This window comes from Salvelinus fontinalis, chromosome 1 (genome assembly GCF_029448725.1).
Source record: "Salvelinus fontinalis isolate EN_2023a chromosome 1, ASM2944872v1, whole genome shotgun sequence".
Taxonomy (NCBI): Eukaryota; Metazoa; Chordata; class Actinopteri; order Salmoniformes; family Salmonidae; genus Salvelinus; species Salvelinus fontinalis.
This window is the reverse complement of record NC_074665.1, coordinates 71924255-71932981: the sequence shown is the minus strand read 5'-3', so window position 1 is coordinate 71932981 and position 8727 is coordinate 71924255.

Here is an 8727-nt window from a genome sequence, read left to right as displayed (position 1 = left end):
TACATAAAAGACCAGTTTTTATTGCAAGTAAATACCACATGGGGTTTAGATTAGAAATGCTAAATACCGGTAGGGAATAGTGGGGTATATTGACACAATGGTTAGTTGTTTCTAGGAAACACAAAATTAATAATGTGACCAAATATTTAGGAAGAGGTCATCATTTCATGGAGTCAGTCTGGTATGCAAATTAAGTCCAAAAAACAGATTTTCACAAAGTCAGATTAATGTATTGTGTTATAGGTTTTATTATGCGTGTATCTAAACCAAAGTAGATTGTTTTATATATCCGTTGGGGTCTCTATAAGCTACAATATGAGGTCCTAAACCTAGTATGAAAGTGCATCCTTGTAGCTGTGTGGGCTAATATAGTCAAAATGTTCGCCTTGGAGTAAGTTGAGCCAATGGCCATGGGGTAAGTTGAGCCAATGGCCACCATACAAATGATGTTATTTTGTCAGTTTAATGCATAATATGCATAGTATTTCTGCAATGTGTCATGCATATGAACTAAAAATAATGCATTTTTCTTGTTACAGAGCAGACATCATCATGCAGCGTGTATACAAATGTAGAAGTACATTCGAGAAGCAGTAAGGGATAAAAAAAATGGCTGAATGACACTGAAGAGGTTTGTTTTCTTTTTTCTTTTTTCTTGTTTTCTTTTTTCTTTTTTCTTTTTTGTCAATGTAGCATATTTGGTTCATTGGAAGTAGTGGGAAGAATACATTTTTGGTTTCCCATTGATCTGATAATGAAGCCATAAGTTTCCTGACCAGTAAAACTAAAATGTTTTTTAAACGTTCTGAGATCAGAAGTGAAAATGTAGCCTGTTCTGGGAACGTTCCTTTGTAGGTTGCAGGTAGGTTCTGAGAATGTTTTACTATGGTTCCCTGAAAATGATAGGTTGTTTGAAGGAAATTAAATAGCGTTTCCTAGTACATGTTTCAATAAGACTTTAAAAAACACTGCTAGCGTAGGTTAAAAATTCAAGCACAGATAGGACACATGGAAATGAATTTGCTTAGACATTAATCATGCAAATACATTTCTTTATTTTATTGTGGCACAGCATCGGTGAGATTTGATCCTACGTATGATCTTCTGTTTTCTATCCATGGAATTAGTCCACTGCGCCATCATACAAAGCAGTTACTTTCAGTCTCTTCAAACAGACCCCATTTCAAAGGAAACAAGCACTCATTAAGATCAGGTGTGGCCAATTAGTAGGCATGGCCAACATACCACCCTGCATACCAATGCTGGCTTGCTTCTGAAGCTAAGCAGGGTTGGTCCTGGTCAGTCCCTGGATGGGAGACCAGATGCTGCTGGAAGTGGTGTTGGAGGCCCAGTAGGAGGCACTCTTTCCTCTGGTCTAAAACATATCCCAATACCCCAGGGCAGTGATTAGGGACACTGGCCTGTATAGGGTGCCGTCTTTCGGATGGGACATTAAACGGGTGTCCTGACTCTCTGAGGTCATTAAAGATCCCATGGCACTTATCGTAAGAGTAGGGGTGTTAACCCCGGTGTCCTGGCTAAATTCCCAATCTGGCCCTCAAACCATCATGGTCACCTAATAATCCCCAGTTTACAATTGGCTCATTCATCCCCCTCCTCTCCCCTGTAACTATTCCCCAGGTCGTTGCTACAAATGAGAACGTGTTCTCAGTCAACTTACCTGATAAAATAAATAAAAATACCTGAACACACAAGATAGAGGATTGACAGAGTTTTGTTGACACTGAGAATGGAATGTATATGTTTTTAAATCACATTCTTAGAACATTAGTAATGTTTTCTTGTGGTTTTCATGGAAAGTTGTCTTAATGTTCTGAGAACATGACTTTATATAGAACCATGAGAAATCCTGTAGAAAACATTATACTTACATACTGAAATTCCCACCTAAGAAACATATGGTTCTCAGAATGTTATGTGCTAGCTGGGTATCTTGTACCATTCCCAGAATGTTGTGGGAAGGTTGTATGCAAAATAACCATAGGACAACCATGCTCTCACCAAGCTCTAAGAAACACATGCTAGCTGGGGTACCTGTGCTAAAGAGAGGAAATGATAGAGTAGCAGAGGCACACAAGTTCTTATCTGATGACATCAAATGCCGAATACAACAGGTGTAGACCTTACAGTGAAATGCTTACTTACAAGCCCAAGAAAAACAAGTGTTAAGAAAGTATTTACTAAAATAAACTGAAGTAAAAAATAATAAATGAAATTTAAAAAAATAATAATTAAGAAGCAACAATAAAATAACAGTACCGAGGCTACATACAGGGGGTACCGGTACAGAGTCAATGTGCGGGGGCACAGGTTAGTCGAGGTAATTGAGGTAATATGTGCAGGTAGAGGTAAAGTGACTATACATGGATAATAAACAGAGAGTAGCAGCAGCGTAAAAATGGGGGTGGGACGGGGAAATGCAAATAATCCATAGCCATTTGATTAGCTGTTCAGGAGTCTTATGGCTTATGGGTAGAAGCTGTGAAGAATCCTTTTTGACCTAGACTTGGTGCTCCAGTACCGCTTGCCATGCGGTAGCAGAGAGAACAGTCTATAACTAGGGTGGCTGGAGTCATAGTCTGAGCTTGTTAAATATATCAAGAATCTATATCAAGACCAGTTTCATAGGCTTAATAGCCTTGAATGCAGGGAACTTGGCTACGAATTGGCACATCAAAACATCATCCCTGTCCCAGACAGGTAGTCAAGAAATGGAAGGGTAAATGATTTGAAGAGAGCGATCTGAATGTAGGCATAACTTTAAGAGATACAATATACCTCACCCACATTCCATGAATTAAACTTTGACCTACCAGCACCATCCCCCACTTACCCCAAGTCTGCTCAACTTACCCTGTCCCTATGCGCAACTTACCCCACACCCAGTGTAAATTATTCCAAGGGACCACTTTCTATGGACAAGCTATGTTTTCAAAACTGCCATGTTAACAGTGCATTCGGAAGCATTCATACCCCTTGACCTTTTCCATTTTTTTTATTCTAAAATGGATGAAATAGGAATATCCCTCATAATCTACACACAATACCCCATAATGACAAAGTAAAACAGGTTTTTAGAAATGTTTGCAAATGTATTAAAAGTAAAAAACAGAAATCCCTTATTTACATAAGTATTCAGACCCTTTGCTATGAGACTCGAAATTGAGCTCAGGTGCATCATGATGCCATTGCTCATCCTTGAGATGTTTCTACAACTTGATTAGAGTCCACCTGTGGTACATTCAATTAATTGGACATGATTTGGAAAGGTACACACCTGTCTATATAAGGTCCCACAGTTGGCAGTGCATGTCAGAGCCATGAGGTCGAAGGAATTGTCCGTAGGGCTCTGAGACATTGTGTCGAGCCACAGATTTGGGGAAGGGTACCAAAAAATGTCTGCAGCATTGAAGGTTCTGAGGAATACAGTAGCCTCCATCATTCTTAAATGGAAGAAGTTTGGAACCACCAAGACTCTTCCTAGTGCTGGCTGCCTGGCCAAACTGATTAATTGAGGGAAAAGGGCCTTGGTCAAGGAGGTGACAGAGCTCCAGAGTTCTTCTGTGGAAATGGGAGAACCTTCCAGAAGGGCAACCATCTCTGCAGCACTCCACCAATCAGGCCTTTACGGTAAAGTGGGCAGACGGAAGCCACTCCTCAGTAAAAGGCACATGACAGCCCTCTTGGAGTTTGCCAAAAGGCACCTAAAGTCTCTGATCACGAGAAACAAGATTCTCTGGTCTGATAAAATCAAGATTGAACACTTTGGGATGAATGCCAAATGTCACGTCTGGAGGAAACCTGGCACCATCCCTATGGTGAAGCACGGTGGTGGCAGCATCATGCAGGCGGCAGGGTAGCCTAGTGGTTAGAGCGTTGGACTAGTAACCGGAAGGTTGCAAGTTCAAATCCCCGAGCTGACAAGGTACAAATCTGTCGTTCTGCCCCTGAACAGGCAGTTAACCCACTGTTCCTAGGCCGTCATTGAAAATAAGAATTTGTTCTTAACTGACTTGCCTAGTTAAATTAAGGTACAAAAAAAAAAAATGCTGTGGATATGTTTTTCAGCGGCAGGGACTGGGAGACTAGTCAGGATCGAAGGAAAGATGAACAGAGCAAAGTACGGAGAGGTCCTTGATGAAAACCTGCTCCAAAGCGCTCAGGACCTCAGACTGGGGCGAAGGTTCATCTTCCAACAGGACAAGCACACAACCAAGACAACGCAGGAATGGCTTCGGGTTAAGTCTCTGAATGTCCTTGAGTGGTCCAGCTAGAGCCCGGACTTGAACCCGACCAAACATCTCTGGAGAGACCTGAAAATAGCTGTACAGTGATGCTCTCCATCCAACCTCACAGAGCTTGAGAAGATCTGCAGAGAAGAATAGGAGAAACTCCCCAAATACAGGTGTGTCAAGCTTGTAGTGTCATACCCAAGAGGACAAGGCTGTAATCGCTGCCAAAGATGCTTCAACAAAGTACTGAGTAAAAGGTCTGAATACTTATGTAAATGTAATATTTCCAGGTTTTTTAAAATTATACATTGGCAATAAAATAAAATAAATGTTTTTGCTTTGTTTTTTTGGGGTATGGGGTAGATTGATGAAGAAAATAACACTTTAATATTTTAGAATAAGGCTGTAAAGTTACAAAATGTGGAAAAAGTCAAGATCTCTGAAAACTTTCTGAATGTACTGTACATGAATTCTGATTAGTTCCAGGGATTCACAACATCTGGAAATACAGTATACAGTTGAAGTCAGAAGTTTACATACACTTAGGTTGGAGTCATTAAAACTCGTTTTTCAATCACTCCACAAATTTCTTGTTAACAAACTATAGTTTTGGCAAGTCGGTTAGGACATCTACTTTGTGCATGACACAAGTCATTTTTCCAACAATTGTTTACAGACAGATTATTTCACTTATAATTCACTGTATCACAATTCCAGTGGGTCAGAAGTTTACATACACTAAGTTGACTTTGCCTTTAAACAGCTTGGAAAATTCCAGAAAATTATGTCATGGCTTTAGAAGCTTCTGATAGGCTAATTGATATCATTTGAGTCAATTGGAGGTGTACCTGTGGATGTATTCCAAGGCCTACCTTCAAACTCATTGCATCTTGGCTTGACGTCATGGGAAAATCAAAAGAAATCAGCCAATACCTCAGAAAGATAAATGTAGACCTCCACAATTCAGGTTCATCCTTGGGAGCAATTTCCAAATGCCTGAAGGTACCACGTTTATCTGTACAAACAATAGAATGCAAGTATAAACACCATGGGACCACACAGCCGTCATACCGCTCAGGAAGGAGACGCGTTCTGTGATGAATGTACTTTGGTGCGAAAAGTGCAAATCAATCCCAGAACAACCTTGTGAAGGACCTTGTGAAGATGCTAACATAACCTGTTAGGCCGCTCAGCAAGGAAAAAGCCACTGCTCCAAAACCGCCATAAAAAAAGCCTGACTACGGTTTGCAACTGCACATGGGGACAAAGATCGTACTTTTTGGAGAAATGTCCTCTGGTCTGATGAAGCAAAAATAGAACTGTTTGGCCATAATGACCATCGTTATGTTTGGAGAAAAAAGGGGGAGGCTTGCAAGCCGAAGAACACCATCCCAACCATGAAGCACGGGGGTGGCAGCATCATGTTGTGGGGGTGCTTTGCTGCAGAAGGGACTGGTGCACTTCACAAAATAGATGGCATCATGAGGAAAGACAATTATGTGGCTATATTGAAGCAACATATCAAGACATCAGTCAGGAAGTTAAAGCTTGGTCGCAAATGGGTCTTCCAAATGAACAATGACCCCAATCATACTTCCAAAATTGTGGCAAAATGGCTTAAGGATAACAAAGTCAAGGTATTGGAGTGGCCATCACAAAGCCCTGACCTCAATCCTATAGAACATTTGTGGGCAGAACTACAAACCTGACTCAGTTACACCAGGTTTGTCAGGAGGAATGTGCCAAAATTCACCCAATTTATTGTGGGAAGCTTGTGGAAGGCTACCAGAAACATATGACCCAAGTTAAACAATTTAAAGGCAATGCTGCCAAATACTAATTTAGTTTATGTAAACTTATGACCCACTGAGAATGTGATGAAAGAAATAAAATCAAAAGATAAATCATTCTCTCTACTATTATTCTGATATTTCACATTCTTAAAATAAAGTGGTGATCCTAACTGACCTAAGACAGGGAATTATTACAAGGATTAAATGTCAAGAATTGTGAAAAACTGAATTTAAATGTATTTGGCTAAGGTGTATGTAAACTTCCGACTTCAACTGTATGTAGATATCTTTGTTAGAAAGGATACTACATTTCTCTTGACGTAGTGATGCGACATGTAAAATGGGGTCTGTTTAAATAGATTAAATTGAACAGTTTTGTATGCGTAACAAAAAACATGACATTTTTGCTCCATCCTGGTGGTGCAGTGGATTCATTCTGGGGAACAGAGCATCATAGGTTTAAATCTCACTGATGCTGTATCATAATAATATAGAAATAAATGTTTGCATGATTAATGCCTAAGCAAATGAATTTTAATTTCCATGTGTCCTGCTGTATCTGGTGAAATATATATATTTTTTAAATCTGTGCTTGTCGTTCAAAAAGTTAACCTCTCATATGCAGATAACATCTATGCTGGCTGGGTAGCATACAGGTTTTTAGCAAATGTTCGAAAAAGACCCCTTCACAAAAGATAAAGGTAAGCTAGCAGTGTTTTCAACATTCTTTTTGAAACTTTTTCAAGAAGTTATTCAAAAACCTCTAAATAACCTTTACATTTTGTTCTTAGAGTGTTAAGAAAACATTCAATAATAACTATCAAATGTTCACATTTAGATATTGTTCTTAGAATGTTATTTAATTACCTTCAAATAACCTATAATTTCCATTCTCAGAGCGTTAATAAAATCTCCCAGGAAAAATTTCAGGGAAACACAGTAAAACAAAAAAGTACTATTCCAAGAACAGGTTGAAATGTTCACTTCTGTTCTCAGAAAAAAAGGATTTTGACAATGTCAAAATCATTTATTGTTTCATGATGCTTTAATCAAAACCAAAGTAAATTATTTTAAAGATTTCTCTATACATCAGTTGGCTGCAGTATGAGGTCCTAGACCTAGCATGAAAGTACATCCTTGTTGCAGAAAAAAAGAGTTTGCCTTGGGGTAAGTTGAGCCAATGGTTGAGCCAATGGCAAGTTGAGCAAATTGTTTTCTTCCCAAGTACAATGCAAGGCATTATCGCTGGGATATGAGGTAACAACAGGGCCTGGCCTATGTTTAATGTCTTTAAAAAAGTACAACGTTTTTGTTAGGTGTTACTGTAAGTCTGTGTTAAAATATGTTTAAAATGATTAAAACACAAAAAAGCGATTGTGATTGTGTTATGGAAATAAAGATAGACATGGTTTTAAAAAGGTAGTATAATATTTAATTCAGTACAGAAATTTGTAGGCGGGTTAACTTAGCCTGTCCAGCAGCTCAACTTACCCCATAAGTTGTGCCAAGAGACCACTTTTTTTGGACAAGCTATATTTTAAAAACTGTAATGTTTACATGAATGCTGATACATTTCCAGGGATACACAACATCTGGAAATATATGTAGATATCTTTGTCAGAAAGAACACTATATGTCCCTTGACGGAGTGATGCTGAATGGCTCAACTTACACCACTCTCCCCTATGATGGTTGTTAAAAGCTGAATTTTGATAATATTACCATTGTATAAACACGCTCGTCATTCCCGTTCAACAACTTTAAATATCTTTGGCACAGTAGGCATCAAGTCACTTGCTAACATAGGCCGTAGATGCTTTCAATTGCCTAATTTATAAGCTTAGGCATATTTTTGAACAACATGATTTTGCGCTCAGAAGGGATAACTTGAAATAACATGATGTAGGTTAATTAAATAATCTAAATGAAATGATTTATTAGCCTAGTTGTTATAAGTATTTAGGCATATCATGTGAATTTGGCCTAATGTGAAATCATTGTCAAAAGCGCAAAATATTTTATCACATATAGGTCTATAATTTATTGGTTGATAATGTAGAAATATCAAAACATTCTTTCCACAACTCCAAACCAATTGCCTGTCAATGAACCACTGACTCACTGCCGTTTTCTATTATCAAGACACCTGCTGGTAACTGCTTAGGACAGGCCTTGAGGTCTCCATAATATCTGTCGATTAGGTGTGACTCTTATGACTAAAGAGGCTTCGTGCATAGCTTTTATTTTTTGCACATAAGAGTAGGAGTAAAATGTCTCTATTCTCAGCACTTATGACCAATTTTTCTACTCTGAGATGCTTTGTGGATACGGGCCCTGGCCTCTATTAAATCTCAAAGATTCAATCAATACTTGCCTTTGAATTGAACTTCCCTGCATTTCGGAATTTTGAAATTGACCAACCGCTTGAAAATATGAAGGACAAGCCTATTCCTCTGTGAATGAATAATTAAAGGCTTGATAGACACCTTTGTATAATCATCTGATAATGTTATCGTCAATTATCAAGTCATGATCAACTCCAGCATTAAAATAATTACACACAGACGAGAGCAGTACTACACCTCTGTGTACAATCTGTAACATGAGGTCCACCCATTTTGCTTCTTTTTCTCTGTGATCTGACACACAAGGAAGTAAAAGGGGAGGGCTCCCACATGAAA